At 52.2% G+C, this 20,988-nt stretch overlaps 1 pseudogene across 1 annotated transcript; it reads left to right on the forward strand.

Moving 5' to 3' along the window:
* Positions 1-1,700: 1,700 nt before the first annotated feature.
* LOC309975271 (solute carrier family 2, facilitated glucose transporter member 7-like) lies at positions 1,701-20,586 on the forward strand (annotated as a pseudogene). Its single transcript has 13 exons — positions 1,701-1,769; positions 5,173-5,333; positions 7,652-7,773; positions 8,557-8,709; positions 10,238-10,360; positions 10,840-11,026; positions 11,165-11,228; positions 11,667-11,776; positions 14,055-14,135; positions 17,760-17,856; positions 18,763-18,811; positions 19,617-19,740; positions 20,344-20,586. The product of its transcript is annotated as a solute carrier family 2, facilitated glucose transporter member 7-like (transcript).
* The last annotated feature ends 402 nt before the right edge of the window (positions 20,587-20,988 follow it).

The following is a 20,988-nucleotide window of genomic DNA, read 5'->3' on the forward strand; positions in this document are numbered from 1 at the left end:
TGAAATAAGCACTTTTTTGTTCAATAATTTATTGACTTATTTAATACTAATAAGTGTAAGTAGAAATAACTAAGTTATATCTCTTTAAAAGCATTTAGTTTGCTCTTTCCCCCAAATGGACGATTAGTCCAAATTCGTAAGAGGAAGCACAGATGGAGAGATAACACAGGAGATGGCATAAAGGATCCCGGCAATCAGGCCCGACTTGGTTTCCAAGACACCTCATTTCTAGGGACCCAGGGCAGGTGGTGTTTTTCTTCTCCTTGGTGCAACCAGAGAGTTTCTGGTTTGAGACTTGATGGAGACAAAGACAAAATTCATGCTGAGTGTGAATCTTTATCTTATCAACACGTCCAAGGAAAATATTCTCCTGGGGAAAGTCAGCAGGGTCCAGAGACCAAAAGGGTAATAAAGTCTCACAGGCCCCAGGCTGTCAACACAGAGCAGGACCCAGGTGTCACTTGGGAGGCAGAGCACACCTGTTTCTCAGCTGAACAAGGACGGAGAAAAAAAGGGGCAGGGACTCCTCCACCCACCCCACCCCAGGGAAGGGGTAAGTGCCAAGTCTAGGAAACTGTCACTGCCACTGTCCCTTTGCCACCAGGTGAGGGGACTGTGGAGGGAGGGGAAGACCCCTGAAATGCTTCTAGCAAGGAGAGGACAACACTGCCCCTGCCTTTCCTGGGGAGCCACTAGCCCTGGGAGAGCAGTGGGGGGGAAGCAGCTTCCCCAAACATCCCAGCTCAGACACAAGAGAGGAGGGGTTGAGTCCAGCTCTAGGGAAGTGTGGGAGACCCCTGTCCCCGTCCCGTTCCCCCAGCCTCTGAAGTTGCCCAAATCCTGCTTTTGTCTGCCTGGCTGGTTTGCTGGCTGCACAGGGCTGAGGGCTGTCGGCAGTCAGGCAGATAGTGGGGGTGGGGGTCAGAGGTACAGGTAACAGGCAAGCAGAGGGCGGGGGGATGGTCTGGGGCCACGGCTCTGCACCAGCTGGCTTCTTGGAGCCCTGGGTGGCACCGACTCAGGCAGCCACAGACCCTGCCCCAGTTCTGCTGGCCCCTCCTCAGACTTTGGCCCCGGGGGTCAGTTCCCGGGGAACTACCTTGGGTGCTGCGGTAGCCATGGAAACGTGATTGCCTTGGTTTTCCCCAGGGCCTGTCCAGGAGTGAAAGGCAAGCCATGCCTCTGTTTGCTGCTTCCTCTGTCTGAAAACTCCTCCCGCAGCAGCTCACAGGCCCACCTCATCCTTTCAGGTTTCAGCTTAAAGGCACCTGCTCAGAGAGCCCCCTTCTCTGTCCCCCATTGGCTTCTACCCCGTTACCTGTTTTATTGTCCTCATAGCATTATCGTTATTTGGAGGTCTCGTACTTGTCTGTGTTTTTGTTTTGTTGGCCTCCCCTCACTAGAATATAAGCTCCTCAAGGGCACAGTACGCTGGACCTTTTTCCTGAAGCTTCCCCTACTTCATCCAGGGCCAGGCCCAGAGGAGACGCATAGCTGTATCTTTAAGGAGGGGGATTCGTTCAAGGAACAGGAAATGATGCCATCCACTCCCCCAACCTCCGGCACCTCCCCCACTCCCCTGGACATGGCCGGGGGTCCTCCACCCCCACTTCCAGCCCAGCCTCGGCCCCACTTCCGGAAGTCCCAGGACTAACCTCCCAGTCCCTGACCCTAAACCTCCTCTCCCGCAGCGCCTCTAATCCACGCTGGTGCTGGCCACGCCGAGCACAGCCTTTGGCGAGGCCTTCCAATACGGCTGCAACATCGCTGTGGGTGGGTGGGCAAAAGGTGGGCAGGAGAAGGTGGCCATTTTGCTCTGTGGAGGCCGCCATCTTTCTTCCGGAAGCCACCGGCTTTCTTCCGGAAGCAGCTGCCTTCCTCTAGTAGTCCTGGGAGGCGGCCTCTGCAGACCGGGGAATGACTAGAGTTGTGGGCTATTTCCCTCCCCCCCACCCCACCCCGCCCCACCCCCGCCCCACCATGTCATCCTTTCCAGGCACATTGGGAAGCGGGTGGGAGGAGATGGGCTTGGATTCCCTGCCCAGTTGCTTTGGGCCTTAGTCTCACTGCCTTTCCCCTGGGAAGACCACTTGCAGATGACAAAGAGGATGGAGTCAAGGACTAAACCCTTAGGGGTTAGGATTGGGGTGAGGGGACGCAAAGGAAAAAGAGTCTCCCAGAGGCCTAGTAAAGCATGTGAGTCAGGAGGGAGGAACAGGCCCTGATGACGAGTAAAGATGAAGCGTGAGAGTTGACCACTGGCTTTGACCTCATGGAGGGCATGCGTGACCTTGACAAGAGCAGCTGAGTTGAGAGCTTGACTGGAGTGGGTTCGGGGAGAATGGGCAGAGTGGAGGAGAGACAGCTTTTTAAGGAGTTTTGCTGTACAGGGGAACAAAAAACTGAAGCTTAGTGAAGGGAGAAGGGGGGTTGTGTTAGGGTTTTATAGGGCAAGAGTCATGTTTGTATTGTGATGAGAAGGATGCAATAAAGAAAGGTGTATTGGGAATTCTCTGGTGGTCCAGTGGCTTTCACTGTGAAGGGCCCAGGTCAGGGATTGAACCTGGGTCCACAAGCTTCAATCCCACAAGCCATGCCGCATGGCCAAAAAAATAAAGGAACCAGTGATGCAGGACAGACACGGAATAGTTACAGGAAGAAGGTCCCTGAAAGGGCAAGGAGAGGACCCAGTGTCTGTTCCCATGCATATGGGTGTATGAGTCCTGCTCTACTTTTAAAAATCACTGTCATTGGGCTTCCCTGGTGGCGCAGTGGTTGAGAGTCCGCCTGCCGATGCAGGGGACACGGGTTCGTGCCCCGGTCCGGGAAGATCCCACATGCCGCGGAGCGGCTGGGCCCGTGAGCCATGGCCGCTGAGCCTGCGCGTCCGGAGCCTGTGCTCCACAACGGGAGAGGCCACAACAGTGAGAGGCCCGCGTACCGCAAGAAAAAAAAAAAAAATCACTCTCATTACTTTATAGCTACACTTAATTCTGCTTTATAGGAGGTACTGCAGTAGTTGCTCATAGCTTATATTAATATACTTATCATTATTACCATTGAAGGAACTTTTTTTTCTCAGTCAAGCAATGTACCATCACTATATCACAGTGAAGCTCTTAAATTCTCTATTGGATATATATTATTTCTATAACCAAGGAGGAAACTCAGACTTACAGAGGTAGAACTTGCCCAAAGTCATACAATTAGCAACAATATTTCTTTTTTGTTTTTTTAGCATCTTTATTGGAGTAAAATTGCTTTACAATGGTGTGTTAGTTTCTGCTGTATAACAAAGTGAATCAGCTATACATATACGTATATCCCCATATCTCCTCCCTCTTGCGTCTCCCTCCCACCCTCCCTATCCCACCCCTCTAGGTGGACACAAAGCACCGAGCTGATCTCCCTGTGCTATGCGGCTGCTTCCCACTAGCTATCTGTTTTATACTTGGTAGTGTATATATGTCAGTGCCACTCTCTCACTTTGTCCCAGCTTACCCTTCCCCCTCCCCGTGTCCTCAAGTCCATTCTCTACATCTGCGTCTTTATTCCTGTCCTGCCCCAAGGTTCTTCAGAACTTTTTTTTTTTTAGATTCTGTATATATGTGTTAGCATACGGTATTTGTTTTTCTCTTTCTGACTTACTTCACTCTGTATGACAGACTCTAGGTCCATCCACCTCACTACAAATAACTCAATTTTGTTTTGTTTTGTTTTTATAGCTGAGTAATATTCCAGTGTATATATGTGCCATATCTTCTGTATCCATTCATCTGTCGATGGACATTTAGGTTGCTTCCATGTCCTGGCTATTGTAAATAGAGCTGCAATGAACATTGTGGTACATGACTCTTTCTGAATTATGGTTTTCTCAGGATATATGCCCAGTAGTGGGATTGCTGGGTCATATGGTAGTTCTGTTTTTAGTTTTTTTAAGGAACCTCCATACTGTTCTCCATAGTGGCTGTATCAATTTACATTCCCACCAACAGTGTAAGAGGGTTCCCTTTTCTCCACACCCTCTCCAGCATTTATTGTTTGTAGACTTTTTGATGCTGGCCATTATGACCGGTGTGAGGTGATACCTCATTGTAGTTTTGATTTGCATTTCTCTAATGATTAGTGATGTTGAGCATCCTTTCATGGGTTTCCTGGCAATCTGTATATTTTCTTTGGTGAAATGTCTATTTAGGGCTTCTGCCCATTTTTGGATTGGGTTGTTTGTTTTTTTGATATTGAGCTGCAAGAGGGGCTTGTATATTTTGGAGATTAATCCTTTGTCAGTTGCTTTGTTTGCAAATATTTTCTCCCACTCTGAGGGTTGTCTTTTGGTCTTGTTTATGGTTTCCTTTGCTGTGCAAAAGCTTTTAAGTTTCATTAGCTCCCACTTGTTTATTTTTGTTTTTATTTCCATTTCTCTAGGAGGTGGTTCAAAAAGAATCTTGCTGTGATTTATGTCATGGGGTGTTCTGCCTATGTTTTCCTCTAAAAGTTGTATAGTGTCTGATCTTACATTTAGGTCTTTAATCTATTTTGAGTTTATTTTTGTGTATGGTGTTAGGGGTGTTCTAATTTCATTCTTTTATATGTAGCTGTCCAGTTTTCCCAGCACCACTTATTGAAGAGGCTGTCTTTTCTCCATTGTATATTCTTGCCTCCTTTATCAAAAATAAGGTGACCATATGTGTGTGGGATTATCTCTGGGCTTTCTATCCTGCTCCACTGATCTATGTTTCTGTTTTTGTGCCAGTACTATACTGTCTTGAAGTAACAATATTTCTTATGTTGCCTCTTGCACAGCAAGGTTCTGCAAAGTGAATTTTTTTTTTTTGTTGCCATGTCGCTCAGCATGTGGGTTCTTAGTTCCCCAACCAGGGATCAAACCTGCACCCCCTGGCGTAGAAACTTGGAGTCCTAACTGCTGGACCATCAGGGAATTCCCAACAGTGAATTTTTAACATTTTGAGCAGCCTGGTTCCTCATCTCACCCCATCATACTGTAGGCTTTTTTTTTTTTTTTAATCTCCAGGTAACAACAGAGAATCAATTGTGTCCTGAGCGTATTGATAGACACATCCTTCAGGACAATGACCAGGGGCAACTGAGAACATTACTTCTTGGTCTCTCATGAGTTGCCTGATTGTCTATGGATGGGGCAATGTCTTCCAGGTCTTGAAGTCCTTTTATAAAGAAACCTACTTTGAGCGACACGGAGCCTTCATGGACAAGAAAGTCACGCTGCTGCTGTGGTCCTGCACCATGTCCATGTCTCCTCTGGGCGTCTTGGTGGGGTCCCTGCTTATTGGCCTGCTGGTTGACAAATGAGGCAGGTAAAGAAGAAGGGTGCTGCTGTCACTCAAAATTCACATTAGTAAACCATGCTGTCTCTTGGCACTTGTGCCCGTGGTGGGGAGATGTGCGACCTTGAAAATCAGGAGGCCTGAAGTCCAGCCCCCACTTTGCCATAGACATCCTGACCCTAAAGCAAGTCCTTGAATACCTTGGGATTTCTTCCCCTTGTCAGCTGCACGGGAACAGCAGCCCCTCTGTTGTCCACCCCGTGGAGATGGATCAGACTTTGAGAGCAAAGTCTTGACCATACTCAGCACTTCTAGCAGGTGTTCAATAAATGCCCGTTGACTGGGTTTAATTCGAGGTCGGGTGACCCATGGCTCCAAGTTGTAACAGCTGCAGCCTCTCCCCGTGCAGCCTCAGCCGTGTTGTTCTGAGCTTTGGGGTTCAGACCGAGTCAGTCCATGTGCCCCTGACTTGTGTCTTGTTTGAGAATGAAGAATAGTTCTTGTACTTTGCTTGGTTTGCACAGACTCACTCATCTTTACACGTAAGCCCAGTTGCTGCCAAGAGGTGGTTCTGCAGATAAGGAGGGATGTCCAGATCAAGGTTCCCGGGAAGGAAGGGAGTGAGCCAAGTTCTCAGGGCGAGGCCGCACGGAATCCCGTATGGCCAGATCTCACTCTTGGGAATTCGCAGTTACACTTGGACTTGATGTGCCATGGCCGGCAGTTTGTAGGGAGGAGTGGGAAGTCCTCTAAAGAAAACTAGCTCTTGAAGAACCATACCAGTTCAGTTTTCATGCATAAAAGAAAATATTGGGGAACTCCCTGGTGGTCCAGTGGTTAGGACCCCGAGCTCTCATTGCCGAGAGCCGGGGTTCAATCCCTGGTCAGGGAACTAAGATCCCACAAATGGCAAGGCTCAGCCAAACAAACAAAAACAAAGAAAATATTGGCAATTGAAAATGAATTATGTATTAAAGCAGGACTCATAGGACCTCTTCTCATAGATACTTGATTAACAATTAATTTGCCATTCGTTGTATACTTGAATGAAGGAAACATTCACTATTTTGCAATTATGCCATAATCCAGGCTTTTTTGTAATTCACACTGTGCTGTTCTCAGCTACACCAAGAGTGCCTGGACTGTTCTAGCAGCTTGGCCTTCACTTCCTTGTCTGAACCCAGAGTTACAGGACTTGGGACCTCAGAGACGGTTTCATCATTGCCCTCATTTTGCAGATGAGGACCCTGAGACCAGCTGGTGCGGTGGAGCTGGCCTTGCCCTAGTGGGGTCGGGACCAGCCCTGAGCTAAGCTAAGGCTTCCTGGTCAGCAGGAAGGGGTTCGTGTGGGCTGTTTGTTCTCTCCTGACCTGCAGCCTCTGGGCTGGCTGATCCTCTGCTCTGAGTTTGGGCTTGGATGGCAGTTCTCTCAGAGGTATGGCCACCCCAGGAAGAGAAAAGTGGCCTGAGAAAACCAGTCTGTGTATCTGATGAGTCCTCAGTGTTGCCTAGAAGGGGACTTTTGTAGAACTCTTAGGACTATCCCCCCAGGAGGGGTGTCTGGGTTTCTGTTTAGAGATCCCCCGCCTCCACTCCTGGCCTCAGAGATGATGCACCTGTGTCGCTCAGGGCCCTGATGGTCCTCGAACGTGGGCAGCGTGTGGAGAGATCACCAAGGGTGATGCAGCCAGCAGCCACCCTATAGCTGGGCCACCAGCTTCCTTCCTGATCCACTGCTGTTTTCTCCTTTGGCAAAATCCAAGCCACATGTGCGGATGAGGGGGGCAAGGGAGCCACCGATGCCAGTCAGCATGGGGCACAGAACACAGTCTGGAATGTAGCTATGGATCCTGGGAGACAGGCAGGGGCATCCAGCGTGTTCTATTCTTCAGACACTCCCTCCCACCACTTCATAGACTCATGGTTTTTCAGCCTTGGGAGGAATCTTAGCGATCATCTAATCCAGCTCTGTCTCCCACCTGTTGTGGGGTTCCCCTGTTCACCATTCTTGACAGTCTTCATCCGGCCTACTCTCTGCTTGAATACCACCAGTGACAGGGAGCTCCCTCCTTGCAGAGGCAGGCCCATTCCTTCCTCCTTCCTCACTGTCTTCAGTCAGCTCCAATGGTTAGCATGCTCCCACTCCTCCCGCCACCCCTGCTGACCCCAAACCTCCCTTCCTGGGGCCTCTGCCCACTGGTCCTTGCTTTCCGCGCTTCCCAGCCATCAGCCTTTCTCAGGCACGTTCCGGCACTTCTATAACGGCTGCCCTGGAGAATAGGAGTTGGTGTCAGGAGAGCTTCTGCTGCCTCAGCCCCCATGCCCTCTGGGCTCTGCTGTCCTTGCAGGAAGGGAACACTGCTGATCAACAATGACTTCGCCATCCCTGCCTTCCCGAAGGGAGTCAGCAACGTGACCAAACCTTCCGAGCTGATCATCTTTTCTCGAGTGGCACTGGGATTCTGTGCAGGTACCTACAGTGATGGCTGAAGCCCCAGGCCCATGCTCAGGGTCAGCTGTGGGGAGAAAGGTCTGAGTCAGACACACTGGCCAAGGCGGGAAGCAGGGGCAGCAGGGTCTTCCTGGTTCTGAATGGCTCTTTTCCCTTTGGGGGCATCCTCTTGTCTCCATCCCCAGACTCTCGAAAACCTCATGTTCTCTCTCCCCTTCCCCTTGTTTAACAAACTCTATCAGGGGAAGATCTTTAAAAACACACTTTTACCTTGAAGTACAAACTGATAAGGCTTTGCAAGGTATCGTCCAAGGAAGGTGTCTAGTTCGCACTGAGGGTGCGAAGCTTCAAGCAAAAGGGCACAGAATCTGGGGACTGTCAGCAGGACCGAGGTCTCTTAACTAGGGTGGTTTCTTCTATACAAGTAACCTGTGCTTCAGAAAAATCAGAAAATAATCCCAAGTCAAAGCCCTGTCTTTCAGCCCCACATCCCAGGAACACAGTCCTCGTCTGTAACGAGTGGCCCCAGCTCCGCAGCTAGGACGGAGAGGATATCCTGCCGTGTCCCCGAGAGTCTGAGGATTCTGGAAACGTTTCCTTCTTAGTGCGAACTAAGTCCACGTGGCCAATTTCCATCTCCGTGGAGGGGAGGTCGGGGGCGTACAGGCTGCCTGTCAGCGGTGCTGACGCCACAGAGAAACCCAGGGACTATGAGATTAATTAAATCTCAGGTTTCCGGGGCCCCAGGAGGCTGGGACTGTTTCTTTTCTCCTCCCCTGGTTTTTGTTTTGCTAGATCCAGGCACCTCCTACAGTGCCCTTCCCATGTAGCTGGGAGAGTTAGCTCCCAAGAACCTTAGGGGTGCTCTGGGAACAATGACGGAGGTGTTTGTCATCGTGGGAATCTTCCTAGCACAGATCTTCGGCCTGCAAGCCATCCTGGGCAACCCTACAGGTACCTGTGGCTCACCAAGGTCCGGGGGTGGTGGTGAGAGGGAGCGTGGGAGCTATGGGGGGGCCAAGGGGGCGGGGTCTGGACACATGGGGCTCGGCTGTGCCCACGTGTCTGGCGGATCAAGTGAGGTGAGGCCAAGAGGTGCCCTTTGGGTTGGGCAATGTGTGGCTTGTTTGGAGACGGGTGACCTTGACGAGAGCAGTTTGGGTGAGCGATGGGGACAAATTGTGCATGGGGCTGGGAGGAGATCGGAGACAAGGGGCACACACGACTCTTGGGAGTTTTGCTGTAAAGGAAGGAGAGAAGTTGGGGGGTAGCTGGAAGGGGAAGCAGGCTGGAGAGAAGGGTTTTTTGTTTCGCTTTGTTTTTTCAGCTGGGACGCTGTGCGAATGGTCCTGCAGCGAGGGCAATGATGCAGGAGGGGCAGGCGCACAGCCACGGTCACTGTCACGTGGGTGGATGGTTGCCTCTACTCTCCAAGTGGAAGGTGGCCAGGCCATTGCCTGAGAGGGAGGGTTGGGGAAGCAGGAGGGAAGCTTTAGGACAGAGGAGAAAGGGGGAAATGGCCCTCTGGGGGAGTGGACGAGAGAATGGCCCCGAGAGTGTGGCTGGAATGCAGGCCAGCATTAAAGGCCCACAAGAACACAGTGGGGTTTCTTTCTTTATTCTTTTTTCCTCGTAAACATTTTCAAGTTACCTAAATTCCACAGGAATTCCTTAATGGGTGGACTTATGACTTTGTATTCCCCAGAGTACCTTGAAGAGACTCAGGACCCAGTCGTGCTCAGTGAAAGGTCATTAGTTTTAACGATTCCCAAACTACCCCAGTGCAGCTGAAGGGGAAGCCAGGCTGGGCCCGTTGCTGCCAACAGCTGCCTTGTAGTGATGCCTAGTGTGCGATGCCTGTCACCCCTCACCACTCTTCAGGGGGCACTTTATCACCATCATCATCACCATCATCTTTATTTTACTGATGAGAAAACTGAGGCTTAGAGAAGTAAAATGCCTCTTCCAGTTCCCATCATAGCTAGTAAGGCTTAGATGAGTCTCAGTGCTGCCTCCTTAATCCAGACCTTCCAGAAGGAGCTCACACAGCCACAGTGCTGGTTCCAGCACCCTCCTCGACTCCAGCCTCCAGCAAGGCAGAGATTATGCCATTTCCAGCCATAAAGTTAGGAAACAAGACATGGGTTCACGTTTTCCAAGGCTCACACTTTTAAATCATATGCTGTCCTAAGAAAAGCAATACTCTTCCTGCAGAATGAGGTAACAGCAGATCTTCTGAAAATTGTAATTATTTTCTCCATTTTAAAATGTGGAACCCTGCTGTGGGTGGGTTCTGGGCAGCCACATCTTGGCAAGGACTAGGTCCCTGCTGTCCTTGGCTCTCACGGAGGGGTGGAACAATGTGGGTGACTGAGTTTGTAAGAGGAGAGTCAGGACAGAGTCAGGACATGTGGAAAGTCAGCTGAAGGGCAGGGATTCCCCAGTGTTGGGTGTTCATGTTCTCAGTGTTGGGTCCTTCCAGGCTGGCCTGTGCTCTTGGCACTCACGGGGGTCCCCGCACTGTTTTGGCTCCCCTCTCTGCCATTCTTCCCCGAGAGCCCCAGGTCCACCCTGATTCAGAAAAGAGATGAAGAAGTTCGACAAGGTACTGGAGATACAGGCTGCTCCGTCAAGACCTTCCCACCACGTTCACTTCCCAGCCGCCTCCCCGTGCCCGCCAAACATCCCTCCCTAGTGCCCGAAGCAGAGAACGGGCAGGGGGCAGGGTGGGGAAATGCACTCCACAACGCAGGCACCAGTGGGACGGGACAGAGGTGCCGTTGGCACTGGGGAGTCCAGGGCAACTCTGAGGTGTGGTCCAGCGGAGAACATGGTGAGAGCCGGCATCATGGCTGGTGGGCCTTGACTTCTGCAAGCTTGCCCAGGTGGGGGTGTGGTTGTGACTGGGGACACGGTCACGGTGTTGGGGACCTAGCTGGGGTCCAATGAGCATCCTGCCCTGGGAAAACGGGGAGCCTGTGGCCAGGGCTGGGCCGAGCTCCTGGGGAGCTGTGCCCCTGTGTTTCCCTAAGCCTTGTGTCAGCTGCTGTCAGCGACAGGAGGGGACCGCTCTGCTCCCCGCAGCTCTGCGGAAGCTGAGAGGCTGGGCAGATGTGGAGGCCAAGATGGAAGAAATGCGCGTGGAAGACCAGGCCGAGAGGGCCGAGGGCCACTGTCTGTGCTCAGCCTCTTCACGTGTCCGTCTGTCCACTGGCAGCTGGTCTCCATCGTCTTGCCCATGGCCGGCCAGCAGCTCTGCAGGGTCAACGCGGTATGCGCAGTTCTTTTGCTATAATTGTATCTATTGATGGTGTAGGCGAAGGGTGAAGATCTGCAAAAACCGGGCTGGGAGGCTGCTTCCAGAAACGTCGGAGACTGGATGAATAACCCATACGGTGCTTAAGCAAAGTGTCAGGAAGTGATGGCATCAGGCCCTCGGGGACTCACGGCTGCTCAGCGGGAGACGTCGAGTGGTACACAGCTCAGGCAGGAGCCAGGGCACGTGGTGGCTTTCAGAAGTGCTGCATTGCCCACATCCTTGGGGCTGGGCCAGGAGAGAAGCTTGAGCCTGGGGCTGCCTAGGCCTGGAATGAGAGGCGAGGGGTCATTCTGTGGGGCCTGAGATCGTAGACTAACAAAGCGACAGAGGGAAAATTCTCGGGGTCCCATTTTACAGATGCAGAACTCAAGGCTCCAAGAGGGGAAGAGCTATAACCCGGGCTCCGGCAGAGCCAGCCTCCATCCCAGGTCTCAAGTCTTCAGGTCACGGCTCTTTTCTCCCCCCTACTGCCTCCTTCCTGTCCAAGGGGTCCCCTAGGCTTTCAGGACTGTGTGTCCTGACTGAGTCAGGAAGGTTGTCAGCGGCTTGGGCCTTCAGGTCTCTCCTCACAGCCCTTGTGCTTTTGTTTTAGGTCAGCTACTACGCGGACGTGATCTACGCCTCCCTCGGCTGGCATGGAGGGGCTCATTCCCCGTAACAGTGGGTGCCAGCGTGGTGAACACAGTGATGAGCTTCATCTCGGTGAGCCACCCACAAGCATCCCTCCCATTGGGCATCTCTGAGTCGGTGCCCCGCAGACAGAGAAGAGCCCCCCAGGGTCCACTGCTGGTGGCACTGCTCCTGGGGTGACTGGAGTGACACAGACTTTCGGACGTGCCCATACTTATCACTGTGTGACCTTAACCAGGCCATTTAAACACCTTAAAATTCAAGTTTCTTCCTTTGTACAATGGTTACAGTGATTGAAATACCCAGTATACTGATGCACATGTTGTTACTGTTGGCATAAAACTATTATTTCAGAGTTTTATATTTAAAATCTGAACCACTTATGCCTGTGTTAAAAAAGTGAATAGACAGGGGCTTCCCTGGTGGCGTAGTGGTTGAGAGTCCGCCTGCCAATGCAGGGGACACGGGTTTGTGCCCCGGTCCGGGAAGATCCCACGCGGAGCGGCTGGGCCTGTGAGCCATGGCCGCTGAGCCTGCGCGTCCGGAGCCTGTGCTCCGCAACGCGAGAGACCACAACAGTGAGAGGCCCGCGTACCGCACAAAAAAAAAAAAATGTGAATAGACAGAGGTGTGCTCATTTACAAGGTCAAGTGACCATGATGGTCCTTTCTCTAGAACTTTTCCGAGTTATCTCACTATTATTTTGGTTCCTGTTTCTTGAGTTACGTTGGAGTTTAAAAGTATTTTAAAAAATTATTTATTACTTATCTGTATTTTCCCCAGAGCCAGTTTAAGCCCCAATCAAACTTCAGAGGATTCAGCATGGTGGGGAGGGCCGAGTGAAGGAAAAGAGCCGGAAATGGGAGGAGCTGGGAGGCCCCCAGGCCCAATTCTCCACCCTCCCGGGAGTCTGTGCACCCCTTCCTCCAGCGGATTCCCGTAGCCCCTCGCCTTCCTCTAGGGCAGGGTCCACCCTCTGTCCTCAGAGCCCTCCTCCTCTAGGGTACATCGTCATAACTAGGACTCTCTTCCCCATCATCCTACCTGGAGAAACCCAAGCCAGAAAGGGGCGCCTCGCTCTCTCTCCCTGAGGAGCGGTGTCTGGGTACTAAGCACAGAAGGAGACGTTGGGCTTACCTCTACCTCGTTTATACAATCCTGGGATTGCCGTTTTGCTCCTGTTGGGCCCCCACTGAATGGCAGTGATAATCCCTGTCTGTAGGGTTGTTGGGAGGACGGAGGGGACGTGTAAAGTGACCATACAGGGCCTGGCGTGGGGTGACGGTGATGCCTTGCTGGTGGCACTGCTGTGGGTGCTACAGGTGAGGATGGAGTAGAATGAAAAGGGCATTAGAACAAGAAGGAAGGCAGGCATGCTGGTCGGACAAAGCATTGTCCAAGCTTGGAATATTCGAGAAGGTACCGGCTGAGCAGGAGGTGTGTGTCCTGGCAGTGGAAAAGAAAGTACCTGGGGGTGAGAGGGACCCCCATGAAGTGAGGCCAGATTCTGGGCGGCCTCGACGTGAATTGAAGCAGCAGGTAACGGGAGGGGGTTATGTGAAAATGCAGGTATTATCTCGGGGGTGTGAGATGATTGCCACTGAAAAGGCAGCGTTGCTCACGGTTCCCAAGGGAGAGAGGTGCACACAAGGCCACATGGAGAAGCATCTGGCGGGGGGGGGCGGACAGCAGTACGTGGGCAAGAGCCTTTCTTATGGTTTCCGTGGGAAGGAACAGGCAAGGCAGGGTAAGCAGGTTTAGGACTGCCTAGTTTGAAAGATTTCAGGCGGTTCCCGGGCACCGATGCCGGGCTGTTCCTGGTTGTCTGGTACCTGCCCTGGGCGATAAGGCGGAGGGACGCTGGCTGGGGGCGGCGGGGGCAGGTGAGAGCCTGATGGAGCAGGGGGGGGGGGGTGGGGGCGGCTCCGGGCGGGTTCCATGTGAAAGGCGCACGCACAGCTGAGCGGTCTGCTATCTCTAGAAACCGGCTAACGGTGTGTGGGGGACAGTCCCTCCAGCGTCAGGAAGGCCCCCAGATGTCAAAGCATCAGACGCAGAAACTAGAAAACATAGTTATTACAGTGCGGGGGGGTGGCGGGGGAGAGGTGGTCGAGGAGCCTAGACCCGGGGTCTGTAGATGCCTGAGACAGGGAGGAGTAGTGGTGCAGAGTCTGCGGCACGAACGTCAAGTTCCCGTCGGGATAAGGGCCTAAGTTCCACAGAGCAGGCAGCAGGGGCGAGCGGGCACTTAAGGAGGGGCTGAGGAGGTAGTGGGGGCCCAGGCCCAAGAATTCCGGGCGCCCCCGCCTGGTGCCGTCATGGCTCCTCACCGCCCGTCCTTCCCCTCCAGGCAGGCGCTGTCGAGCGGCTGGGTAGGCGGCGCCTCCTGCTGGTCGGCTACGGCATCCGCGTCTCGGCGCTGATCTTCCAGGTCGGACCTCGCTCTTCTGCCCGGAAGGGACGGGGCGGGGGCACGCAGAGGGGTGGGGCGGAGGGCGGGGCACGCAGAGGGGTAGGACGGGGGGCGGGGCACGCAGGGGAGGATGAACAGGGGGGTGGGAGGTCCCTGTAACAGAACCCACACCGCTAGGGCCAGTGATCTCAAACTCTGCGTGTCAAACTCCACGCCCCCTTCGTGTGCAATGTAACGCCCCGTCCTGAAGTAGAGTTCGTGGGTGACTTCAATTACCTACCCATGTACATGCAAATAAATAATTAAATCGAATGTCCTAACCATGAAGTAAAGGAGAAACAAGAAGTTCCATAAAACATATATTTCAATATGCAAATGTTTAAGCGCACTGCACTAGAAGATGTCCACCAATAATTATCTAGAGTAGAATAAAGATACGGAAGATCGGACGTCATTCCATTCAACACGCAGAAGAAACTGAGGACGGAGGTCGGCGTGGACGGCGGACTCTACACTAGCGTGAGGATAAGTGATGACCAGGGACCAAACGCATTCGTATGCGGGAAGACGAAGAGAAAGATACCTTAACTGCAGTAGGAACACCACTCACAGGCCAACCGGAAGGTTAGGATGGAGGACGTGAAGAAGGAAGGTGAGGTGCTGGCAGGTGAGCTTGGTCTGATTGATGTGTGCCGCAAGTACAAAATGGGGTAGAGCTCTCATCTTGAAATCCTAACACGTGTCAACAAGCATGTCGGTCTCTACCATTAAAAATATCTTGGAGCCCAGATCAGAAAGAAGTAGGAAAAGAAGCAATGAGAGGCTACGGAGTAACTGGGAACAGTGTCAGAGCGAGATTAAAACACAAAAGGCCGCCCAACAAGAAATACGTCACTCTAATTTGTCATTTTCTTAGCATATTTTTGTTATACGTGTTATACAAAAATGTTGAAAATACATAGGATGGCCATAGTATGAAATATTCTGCAAGCAGACAGCATTTTGTATATCCTCAGCTGTTTCTGCCCTGTTGTTGCTTTTGCAATAACTGTGCCTTTACAATTAAAACTATACGCAGGGGCTTCCCTGGTGGCGCAGTGGCTGAGAGTCCGCCTGCCGATGCAGGGGACACAGGTTCGTGCCCTGGTCCGGGAAGATCCCACATGCCGCGGAGCGGCTGGGCCCGTGAGCCATGGCCGCTGAGCCTGCACGTCCGGAGCCTGTGCTCCGCAACGGGAGAGGCCACAACAGTGAGAGGCCTGCGTACCATAAAAAAAAAAAGCATTTAATACACCTAACCTACTAAACATCATCGCTTAGCCCAGCCTACCTTTAATGTGGTTAGAAAATGTACATTCGTCTACAGTTGGGCAAAATCATTTAACACAAAGCCTATTTTATAATGAAGTGTTGAATGTCTCATGTAAGTTATTGAATACTGTACAGAAAGTGAAAAACAGCGTGATTGTCACTGACCTTCATGATCATGTGGCTGACGGGGAGCTGCCTGGCATCACAAGAGAGGATCGTACTGCCTATTGATAGCCCGGGGGAAAGATCAAAATTCAAAGTACAGTTTCTTATTTTTTTTTATAAATTTATTTGTTTTTGGCTGCGTTGGGTGTTCGTTGCTACACTCAGGTACGGGCTCTAGGCGCGCAGGCTCAGTAGTTGTGGCGACTCGTGGCATGTGGGATCTTCCTGGATCAGGGATCAAACCTGCATCCCCTACATTAGGAGGCAGATTCTTAACGACTGCGCCACCAGGAAAGTCCCTGAAGTATAGTTTCTAGTGACTGTGTATCACTTTCCCACCATGGTAAAGTTGAAAATTTTGGACCTTCTTAAGTCAGGGGACCGTCTGTAGTTGAAAATGCAATCGTAAGTGAGGATGAGAATGTGCGAAGAGATTATTCTTGTAATTCAGAGACAATGTCTTCATTCTTCGCCTTTTTTGCCAAGCTGTCCTCTCCATCATGACTTCCTTTTTGATTCCTGGGTGAGCACAAGGACCTTCAGGGGGACAAAGCTGGCTGTGTTCAGGGAACAGCAGGGTAGGGAGCCTGTGGAGGAACAGGCGAGGTGAAGGGTGATGATGCAGCTATCGAGGAAAATGCTAGTTACAGGGACTTCCCTCGTGGTCCAGTGGTAAAGAATCTGCCTTACAATTCAGGGGATGCAGGTTCGATCCCTGGTCAGGGAACTAAGATCCCACATGCTGTGGGGCTACTGAGCCCGCGCACCTCGACTAGAGCCAGCGTGCCGCAAACTACAGAGCCCACACGCTCTGGAACCCGTGTGCCACAGATAGAGGGAAGCTCGTGCACCACAACGAATATCCCGTGTGCTACAACTAAGACCCGACGGAGTCAAAAATAAATAAATAGATAAATGATAAATAAATCTTTACCAAAAAAAAAGGAAGTGATTTTTTTCAAAAAGCTAGTTACAGTCCTGTTTTGGTTTAATCAAAGTTTCCTTTTTAAAGACCTTATCTTCTCATTTGAAAATAATCTAAGTTCTTAGAACATTTAGGGACTTAGATGAAAAGAAGTAAATAAAACTGGACATTATCTATAGAGATAGTTGCCAGTTGCCTTTTGGAGACCTTGGTGGCATCCCCGGCAACTTTTTTTCTCTCACTCTCTCCTTCCAACCCATTGGCCAGTCCTGTTGGCTCTGCCTGAAAACGTAACCGGCAGCTGCCCAGGTGGCACCAGACCCAGGATATCCCTTCCAGCTGCAGCCAACTCCTCTCTTGCTTCAAATATTGAAATGGACCCCACCCTGCCTGCCTGCGTGAATCAGAGCTTGTCACGCCTCTGCTCAGCGGCCGGGCTGGCTCTTCATCCCCAAGTCATCCATTCTAGGAGGCTGCCCCTCCCCCAGCTCATCTCTCACCTTGCCCCTTGGAGACAACTTCATTGAAGGAGTCGTTCTTGGTTCACCTCCACCGCCAGCCCTGCACGAACCCCACCTTCGCAGCGTTTTTCATAACTGTAGTGAAATAGTTACCTGCATACTTAGTTTGGTTGAGGTCTGTTCACCCTGAGTATGTGTCATCTGTTGCCCTGGTAGTGGGGAGCAGAGATAGGGGTCTGCCAGCTCTCCTGGTCTGATGCCTTCTAGAAGGATTCTAGCAGAGAGTGCAGAATCCGGGTCCCAGCTCCATCTGCTGCTGATCATTTGACTTGGGCCATTGCTTGACCCCTGAGGGACCCAGTGTCCTCTTTGTCTGTGTTCAGGCTCTCTGTGCTCTGATTCCACATTTGTAGGATTGAAACAATATTATCCTCCCTCAGAGGGGTGTCAAGAAGATTCAGCGGGTTAGCATCTGTGAAGGGCAGAAAATAAATAAGTGGTCAGCATTCCTCCTGTTACGTTTCTCTCAACCAGGTACGGCTCCCGGAGGCCCCCGTTGACTAGAACGCTAGGTTCACTCCTGGTCTCATCTTCCCTCTCTTGCCCTCAGAGCCCTGGAGGCCCACGCAGGTGCTCAGAAATCCAGGTGTGGCTCCTTCCTGTGGCAGGAAGGTGAGGCCCGCATGTGGGCTTGTCCGCATGTGGGGCTCTTGGCCTCAGGCTCTTAGAGGTCCCAGGCCTGGGCCTCTCAGGCACGGACAGCCCTGCCTCTCCCCACAGAGCGCGGTCCCTGAGCTGTCTTACCTTGGCTTCGTCCTACATCGCAGGACATTCCATCGGGCCCAGGGAGCACCTGCATGCCTCACCTCCTCCCAGGGCCCAGCACACAGGAGGTGCCCGGTATTTGCTGAATGAATGGATGCCCTTGACTGGTATTTCTCATGATGTTCTCTCCACCTTTTCCCCTGTTCCTACACAAGCCCCACCCGCACTGGAACTCTCAGTTCAGTTTACCTTTTTCTTGAAAGGCCATTCCAGCTCACATTCATTCATTCATTCATTCAACAAACATTTACTAAGTTCCAACCAGTGCCACGGCCAGGCTGGGGCCCCCCAATCTCCTGTGGCTCCCAGAGTTGCCCAGCTTCAGTTCCAGTGCCCAAGAAGGGGATGAGCCTCTGCAAAGAGGGAGCTCTTGCCAGCCAGACCCCACTGGGGGCCCCTCAGTTTACATCCAAACCCTCTACATGCTCACGTTAGCCTCCAAGCCCACAGCCCACCCGGGGCTCAGTTGTCTTTGGTCCCCTGGCCTCCAGCTACAGTCCTGTGTTGCTTTATCCCCGTGTCCATGTGCTGGCAGCCTTGGGCCTTCACTTCCACCTTCCTTGGGGGCAGCCTCCGGACTCCAGGCTTCCCCTGCCCTGTGTGTCCTCCTGAGAATCTAACGCAGTTCCCACTGCTTGCGGAAAGACCCCTCTGACTCCTAAGACTAGAATATTCCCTGCAGAATCTTGGTTTTGAAAGAGCTGTCCATAAGCCAAAATAAAGGTATTGAACACACACTGATGGAACACCTGCTGTGCCAGGCACTGGGGATGCAGCTGTGAATCAGACCGACACGGTCGTGTTGAAGGATATTTAAGTGGGATTTTCGACAGGAAGCCTTCCCGGCACACCTCCAATATGGAGGCAGGAGGGCCTGGTGGGAGCAGTGCTGGTGTTTGTGTCAGGAGGCCTGGCTTCTGGGCCATTCCGCCCCTTACTGCCTGTGCGTTTCCCAAAGCAAGCCACTGTGCTTCTCTGGGCCTCGGGCTCCTCCTGGAAGACCAGGAGTAATCAGCTGTGCCGGCAGATGTGGGATCAGATGGTGGACTGATTTGACATGTGAGCTACCTCCTAAAGGGCTGCTTGGCTGCCTGGCCCCAGGGAGCAGGAGGCAGGAGGCCAGGGAGGGCAGCGTGGATAACTTCCCTCACTGCTACCCCTTTAGGGCACAAAGCCCTGAGGAAGGGGCCCCCTCCTCGCCAGTTGTAGGAGTTTCCCATTTGACGTCCCAAGGGCAGCTCATTCCGGGGCTCTGAATTCCTCTCCATCTTCAAGGGTCGGAAATTAACTGGGGGGAGGGAGACAGAATCTTATTTTTGTAATAAAGAATATAGATAATATGTGAATATATAAAGAATATATAAAGTCATAGATAGACCTACTGTATATAAACGGATATAAAGTATATCTGTTGTATTATAATTTCATGAGGGATGGTGATTAAGGGGGGAAAATGGCCTTAGACATTTTAGGCAAGACTCCTGAACTAAAAAAGGTTGAGAAACTGCCCCAAGGCAAGGTGCCTGCCATTCCCCAGATCTACCACAGGGGGCAGCACGTCCCAGGCTCAAGCGCTCATTCAGCTCTGCTCCCCCTCCCCTTGTCTGCGAATTTCAAAATGACACCATCACGGGGTAGAGCGGCCTTGGTGTGACCTTGAGGCCCTCAGAGGCTCAGCTCGAAACTCACCTATGGGCGCACCCAGGAAGAGAGATGTGGACTTCCTCCCTCGGCCATCCGGAACAGACTGTGCCCCTAAAGGGCCCTCCGCGCCCCTCTCCGCTCCCCTGGTCCTGCGCTCTCTGCCCCCAGGTCCCGTGCCCTCCGTGGTGAGGACCGAGATCTTCCTGCAGCCCTCGCGGCCGCCTTCGCAGTGGACGGGGCCGTGCTCGGGCTCACCAGTGTCATCGTGGGCTTCGTGTTCCCGTCCATCCAGGTGAGTGGGGACATGCGGTGGGGAGCACGGCACGGGGTAGGGGGGTGCGGCCCCTGGCCCCCAATTCCTGCTCCACCTTGCCTCCCCCGCCCCGCCCCAGGCAGAAGGGGCTCCGGGAAATAGGCAGGGGTGCCTCGTCTGCTAAGAACATCTGCGAATTCGACAAGGCGGGGCGACTCTCCAAGGTCCATAAAACACACAGGGCGCCACTTCAGCCAAACTGTAAGTACGCCAGTTTCCCACCACTGAAGGCAGGTCCCACACTCAGGCGGTGACGCGTTCATTATGTAGGGGCTCTGGTCGGCCAAGTGCAAAGCAAGCTAGAGCCGGGGTGAGGGAACGATTCCCCCACGTCCACCTCCTTCCTCTGTTTCTGAAGGTGTGCAGTCAAGTCTAGAGGACATTCTGTCCCTGTTGTTAAAAGGCCGAGTCGTTTTTGATGTGACGGCAGGACCCAGTTGTCTAGCTCTTCCACTCCTCTGGGCGTAAAGTAGAACTGGCCACTGAGAAACTCCTGTGTGACTCACAAAGCCCTCACCCAGAGCTGTCCCCGGCATTCCTTTCTTCCTCCGTCCCCTCCTGTTTTCTTGTCTCTTGGCCTAGGAGGTCAGTGGTGCCTACAGCTTCATTATCTTTGCCAGAATCTGCCTCCTCACTGCTGTTTACATCTACGTGGTCATTCCTGAGACCAAGGGCCGAACATGTGTGGAGATAAAGTGGATTTTTGCCCAGAGAAACAGAGTGGAGTTTCTGGAGAAGAAAGAAGAAATCACAGATGCTGGGCCTCACATACCGTCTCTGCCTGCCAGAGTGGCTGGCAGCACATCCCCCAGGTGGCACATTTAAGGCTTCCTTCTCTGAGGAAGGGTCTCCCTGCCCCAGGCCTCGAGGGAGGGTGACTGCTGTGAGATTTCCGTGCCCCCAGTGGCAAATGGAAGACTTTGGTCTTCCAGTTTGGTCCCTGATTTAGTTAAGAAGCAGTTAGCTTCCAACGCTAACCCTGGGAGGAATGACCTAGGAGGACGGGCAGGTAACGTGAGTATTGATTGGCAAGAATAGATTCTCCGATTCTACATCAGCATCAAAACTCAAACGGTGGATGCACACTTTTAAAGTAAAAATTTTCAAGTTCAGCATTTGATATGGAGGCTGAATCCTGATCAAAGTGTCAGAGAATCGAAGAACTAGAAACCAAGGCTCTGGATCCCATCGCCTTCCTGGGGTGGCTTCCTCTCTCTCTGTAGCTGT

Source organism: Leucopleurus acutus (assembly GCF_964270905.1).
Source record: "Leucopleurus acutus genome assembly, chromosome: 2".
Taxonomy (NCBI): domain Eukaryota; kingdom Metazoa; phylum Chordata; class Mammalia; order Artiodactyla; family Delphinidae; genus Leucopleurus; species Leucopleurus acutus.